Genomic DNA, 6,822 nt, shown 5'->3' with positions numbered 1-6,822 from the left:
AGTCCCTGCGATACAAGTTCGGGCATGCAAGATCCTATAAAAGTCGGCTAATTTGTGTGCTTCAATGTGCATTTCAACTGAAACACTCCTAGTGCAACCACCACGAAGCAGAGCACACCAGCACCAAGAGGTAGCGCTACGGCCACACCAGTCACACTTCAAGCCCGTAGTTTGGGTGTGCTTTAAATATGGCATCATATAATGAATGGAGTGTGTATTACCATATGTTTGAATGAAGTGTTGCAAGTTTTTTCTGCCTTTTACTTGATTCTGTCCATAGAAAAATCTGTAAAACTACATGTTCTACTATGAACAAAAGAGGAGTTAATTAAGGGCTCGTTTGTTAGACAAACATACAAAGCCGCCAGGTAATGAAGTCAACAAATGCCTAGGGGATGTCATTCAAATTTTTTATAGTTCGAACTGAGCATTGTTCTACTTTCTCTGGCAATCCGCCAGTTTCTGGGAGAGGTGCCGCCGCACATCCTTCATCCTTTTCTTCCCTCGTCCTCGCTCACTGCAGACCCCATGTAGACTCCGAAGAGGCCTGCACAAAAAAAAGCAATCACAAGATTCAAGCAACCAAATGCACTGGCGTCACTGCAAGTTCCCATATTATTTGCAAGGTTAAACGAAATAATCTAGCCAAGGCGCTTTAATACAACTAAATAGTAAGACATATTGTAGGGCAACTGGCAAGCGGTGCCACAAGTATTCTAGTACATTATTTCATATCATCGGTGCAGTGAGCATCACCTCTTGCTTTCAAATCAATGCCACGATTCAACACGTCTGCAGCTGTAACTTCACCACCAAAGGCACCACCACATTGTCTGCAAACTTACCTGTGATTGCTCTCGCATACTTTTTACTTGTCAGTATACATTTTGGTAATTTCCGTACTGGACATAATTGCAGTTCCTAGCAGAGCAGGTCTTGATCGTGCGCTTCTATGTGGCCTATGCAATCAACTTTGTTTTGGCATGTCACAGCATGGCCAAGCCATGCTGCAACATGCTGGAGCTATTTCAGAGGCCACAAAGAGGGAAGCACAGCTCAACCTGTCAAGTGAGCCGCTGTCGCCAGCTGCACTTTAGCTGCGTATTCGACGAGGTAAGGAGGCAATGCAGTGCCGAGAAGGAGAGTAACACGATTGTCCTTAGGTGCCTGGATGGTGCGCCAGTTTATTATGCATACAATTTGAACATGCTGCGGCCTAAACACTCACAAAGTTTCAGGGTCCCTCAAGTTTACTGCCACTGTGGCACAAGACATGCTGCAACAATCCGGTATATAGGTGCCGCCGTGTTGCTGGTTTTGTTAAGAAGCCTTCAACTGCTGGCAAGTATTTTTGGCAATCTTGCCTCAACACTCGCCTGGAAGCATTGTTCTATTCAGAAATAACAATCTCTTGCTTTAATTAGAACTAACAGACAATGATGCCAAGGGAAGTGCTACGTGATGCCAACAGGCAGAAAACGTGTTCCATGCTCGCCGTCATGGCTACTAGTGGCGCTGATTAACACTCCCAGGTTTAAAACACACATAGACCTTTTTAACAGAGAGAAGGATCGCCTCCTTTCTGGGCTGTTGCACGAGAATACGAAAGCCAATGTCACAGCCTTGGCAGTGCATTTTTGGGGGGTCACGCATGTCAGCAGGCCAGTGAGAGCTATGGCAGCGCCCAGGGAGACTTCATTGACAAGGTGCTTTTATCGGGCTTACATTCAAGGAACGCACTCATTCTCCACCTTTAGGTGTTACTTCAGGCACAGGGCAAGCTTGAAATTATTTGAGCAGGTAAACCCAAGATAGAGTCCAGCACAGCACGCGTGTGCAAGCACATGTGACGCAGTTAAGCTACACTGACTAAAAGTGGACAACCTATATTCTGGCCTGACAGCTTTGCTGGCGCGCCCAGCTGCTATCGGCATGCCAGCGCAGAGATAGAACATGCCCTATTTCACTGCACGCAGCAGTGTCAGTCCACAAAATGGCAGCGTGTGGTCTGCATTCAGAACGCACATCCGTGGTTTACTCACATTAACCAGCGATTGCATAATTGTTCGCCTGCTCGAAGGGATTACAAATCACATGGGCGTGTAGGCCAATGATAGCATAGAGTGCCGTGACACATGGAACGCCTGGGAAGCCTTAGAAATCCACTCTTTTATGTACATGATCCATTTTCGTTTCTAACACAACCTATTAATACCAATGCTAGTGTTTTTCCCAGCTACAAGGGACAGGATAGCACCATGCTTGTGAAGAAAGTTTTCGATGCATAGTCAAACAGTGCACCGAACGAGAAAAAACATGCGCGTCAACCAAAAAGCATAGGTGCACAAGCATGGAACGACTAAAAGTGTTCATCAACCAACAAACACAGAGCTGCGGTCTCGTTATGCACCACTCTACAGTCCTGCACGCAGCACTATAGATTGTGGAATTAGCTGCCGTAGCCATTGGCATGTCCAATTTCACTGCACGTGGCCTAGCGTCGAATACACCAGACTATATCTCAGCCTTTAAGGCAACCAGCCATAAATATATTTTATTGGATATAGCCGACTACTAATAGATGTACAAGTACATGGATCCTTCAACAATACACTGACTTCAAATTACCTTTCCATCGTCCTTTGATGACCAATAACGAAGTCGATGCTGTCCTCCTGAGCCAATGGCATCTGCGTGTCAACTGCAGAAAAAAATGAGCCGGTTTCCAAAATTGCTAGACTTTATAAGAACTATGAATTATTGCAAGAAAAAACCAAACCAGAGCGGGCACAGATACTAATAACAAAAAGGCAAGATGAATAGGTTACATTTTGGTCCGGTACATGAACAAGCAGTGGCAGCTCACAAGAGTATTGTGTAGTACTTGCCAAAATGACCAATACTATGACAATGAAATGACAAAGGAACTTTTCTGCCAGAACTCAAAGGAAATAGTTATAAATGTTAAACAGAAAAGGTATTAACCATAAAAGACCTAACTAACCATAAAAGACTTCAAAAATTAAAAATTAATTAAAAATCATCCTTATACCTCAATCGAAAGCAAATAAATAGTTCTTATATGGCATATTTTATCATTACATTTTTTTGTTTTAAGGAAGAAAATAATTTTCGAAGTTCCCCACTGACGTCAATGAAAAACTACAATGAGAAAGCTGCCGTATGAACAAGATAGCCGTCAACGGGGAACTTAAAAAATTATTTTCTTCCTTTTTTTTAAACAAGGAAATAAGGTGATAAAACATGCCATATAAGAAGAACTAGTTATTTGCTTTAGATTGAGGCACAAAGCAGATTTTTAATTTTAATTTTAACATCACATGATGCAAATTGCATCTCAATGTGGACCAATGTGAAGATTTTCTCAAATTCGTGATTTCTGCTTATAGGATTTGCAGCCTTCAGTGGCCTGAAAATATTTTTAACACAAAATGTACCTTTCCTAGAGCAAGTATTGATTACTCAGATACTCAGACATAGTCGATATTAAAAGTGAAAAAATGCAAACATTTAACATTATGGCATAGTTTCTGGACACATATATGGCAGAAAAATTGCAGTAATGTTATTGACCTTCGAACACCTTGTACAAACGTCTTTGCTTTAATATGTAAACCAAATTCACTACTGAAAAGAGACACGATACTCTCAGAATAAATTCTGTTACAAACATCACTCAGATGACATTCTGCGAAATTCGAAAGGCTCCAACGTGACTGAAAAATTACTTCTCTCCAAAATATTCTAGTAATTCAGTGTTTTCAATGCAATAAATCAGCACTACTTTTTCGAACACATTTGAGATAGTCGCCAAAGTGGCTGGGACCTGTGGCGTGGAACGGCCCTCAGAGAGCTTCGTCTGCCCCTGGGGAGGTTGTCACACTCCGAGGTGGAGTCGTGAAGGAGAGAAGGTGCAAGAGCGAGAGAGGAGCAAGCTGTTGTTGGGCTGACTGTCCTCTCTTGCACTGCACTAATCATCTCACCTTGTAAATAAATCCATTCGATCACTACAATATCCACCCACTCTAAATCCCCTGTCACACGGCAAATCTAATGTCATTTACAGCTAATGTCATTCGTTTGTTGTCACACGGGGAAACTAATGCCATTCGATGAAAATGACATTTCCTGTCGAATGAATTCCCGAAACACATTCGCATTCGATTTCGGACCGAATGCGTAGTCTCAACGCCAGGAACCTTTTAGGGAGATAACTGTTGACTTATGTATGCGTAACTTTTGTAATTCGTAAATATGTTATTCTTTACTAGATTAACTTATTACTGGTTTGATCACGTAACAGCACACGCGAAAGTTTCTAAAAGAAAGCTACTCTCAACTACAGCGGCTGGACGCCGGCCATGTTTCATTTGTGATGTCTGTTGTTGCCCGTATCGCGGGTGTTGATAGTCCGATTGCACGTGTTTTGATGATCAAGGTGGTGACTACACGAATTAGCTGCCGCCGTCTCATTTCTGCAGCCGGAGTGTCAGTCGTGCTCCTACGCTTTAGTTCACTGTACCAATAGTACCACAACGCCCGGTCATATCGTCGGCCATGTTGGTTTTCGATTGGTTCTTGGCTTGACTTCGTTTGTGTCGCACAGCTGTGGCAAGTTGTGTAAAACGGCTGCGTTTATATTCTTCCAGCAGCTTTTTAGTAATAGAAAATTATTTTCGAGGATACAAGCATGTAAGATGCAAGTTTTAATAGATTTTATTTGTCCCAACGTCACGGCTCAGGAGGGCTAAGGCCATGGTCATCATTTTAAAATGACATTTGTTTTCGTCGTGTGACAGCAGGCAGGTAAAATGACATTAAGTTCACCTAATGTCATTTGTTGTAAATGACATTAGATTTGCCGTGTGACAAAGTCATAACTGTACCAGCAGTTAAAACGTAGTCACAATGAATCCCCAACCAAGTCCCTACAGGACCTGTTCACTAACTTAAACCGTAGTGGCTCATCCTATACCAGTGGAGAGTGCACACTGTGATTACTTTTTGTTGCATAAAGGTTAACAGCTTCCCTCAACTTATGACATGGCTGACGTCACAACGTGCCACAGACTAGTCGACTAATTATTCCGACTTTGGTGCAAGTGGAGCAATGCTTTCACTACTAAACATTGAAAAGCACCAAAGTGAAATGGTGGTTTCCGATAACGTGCCAGAATGACACATCGTTGACAACTATATCGTAATAAACATGAGCAGCTATCTGCTTGGCAGCATGTGTGGCATAGAGCTATTGGCACTGCTGTAAATGTAGTGCAGGCTTTTATTACGAAACATGACACACGTGCTGCGCGGCTGTTCACTGCTGTTTCTTTCTGAAGGAATGCATGTCACTTGCATAAACAAAAGCAGCTCGCTGTCGCCACGCTGACCCAATATGGTACTTTCCACAACTACGCATATTCAGGAGCAGAAGCGTTACTAAGAACACTCCCACGACTAACAAGTACCCTGGCAGTGACGACGTGAGCTTAGTAGGTGACACGCTGCACACAACCAGCTAGGGACAATCAGCTGCATCTGGCAGCAGTTGACATGTTTCAATCAAACAGCACCTCTTATCACTCAGCAGCAGATTCCTCTACGTCAGATGCGTATACATGCATCAAGGAAAGCTGAACAAGTCTGTCTGGTCTGTCAACATGTCAGCCGTTTTGAGTGTTCTATCATACAACAAGTAATTAACTGCCTAAAGCATTCTGATCAACACAGATTCTCAATTACAAACAGTTGGGCTTGGATTCTTTCTGGTTTATCATATTTTAGAAAGTGCACCAAAGTTACGTAAGAATAACAGAGTCGCTCCTACTCATTCTTCTTTGCTAATGTAATTGTGCAGCTCTTGTGTTCAAGTGATGCACCTCAAGCATAATGGATTTTGTTGCTATGCTCGTGCTTGCCGCAGTGCATACAGAATGAAGGAAATTTTAATTCAATCCTAACAAAACAGACTACTACAGTTGATCTTGGAATAAGTGCGAACACATACTGCAATGTCCCTCTTTGTGTTAAACCTTAAACACACCACTATATCAGTGAAAGTTAACCATTACATAGTTTATACATTTGCAGCAGCAATATTGCATGCAAACTATGATAAGCCAACTATGATAAGTTATTACTCTACATCAGCATAGGTTTCTGTAAGTACTGTATTACCAAGCAATAGCTGCACCTGCAGTGGTTATGCACCAAAAAATACAATATTTGAAAAATATGCTCTTCATTGGAACAGTGTGCTTAGCAGTACTCACCTTTAAGGGACGACAGCTTCTGTGATGTGGAGGCTGGGCAGGATGTTGCCCTTTCCTTTCACCAGACTTTTCGGACAAAGTTCCAGTCGTGCTTCGGTTTTTTTTTCAGATCATCTAATGTCCAAAACATCGGACACCAAATGCCAGAACATCAAATCAGACATGACCCAGACCAACGTCCCGAAGCCTGCTTGCCAATCCAGATGCCAGACCTGACATAAGCCTGCAATACACAATCACACGAAAAAATTGCGTGAACCGAGCATTGCACAATATTAGCTAAAGTCCAGGTTTATTCTCTAAATTTATGAGAAATGTGGCTGTGAAATTGTCATTTTGCCGCAACAGAATGTTGCTGAAATTTCAGTCGAATATATTTTTGCACATCACTAAAAATCCCAAGAAACAATCTTAAGCCCTTTTAGTAAACTAGGAGTAAACATTTTTTTCGAAAGTGTCTTTAGTTTCATTCAAAATTTCTGAAAAGAGTTTAAGGATAAAGCACAAAAAAAAGGACAACATAGAAGGG

General features: G+C 42.1%; 1 long non-coding RNA gene across 1 annotated transcript; it reads right to left on the bottom strand.

The window, feature by feature from the left end:
- Window positions 1–259: 259 nt before the first annotated feature.
- Window positions 260–6,357, bottom strand: LOC119377331 (uncharacterized). The gene is made up of 3 exons (XR_005180798.2): window positions 6,294–6,357; window positions 2,629–2,701; window positions 260–547 (listed from the first exon to the last, which is right to left on the bottom strand). It is a non-coding gene; the product is annotated as an uncharacterized LOC119377331 (long non-coding RNA).
- Window positions 6,358–6,822: the final 465 nt, after the last annotated feature.

This window comes from Rhipicephalus sanguineus, unplaced genomic scaffold, assembly GCF_013339695.2.
Source record: "Rhipicephalus sanguineus isolate Rsan-2018 unplaced genomic scaffold, BIME_Rsan_1.4 Seq434, whole genome shotgun sequence".
NCBI lineage: Eukaryota > Metazoa > Arthropoda > Arachnida > Ixodida > Ixodidae > Rhipicephalus > Rhipicephalus sanguineus.
Note: the sequence above shows the minus strand (reverse complement) of the source record. Positions and strands in the feature narration are given on the sequence as shown.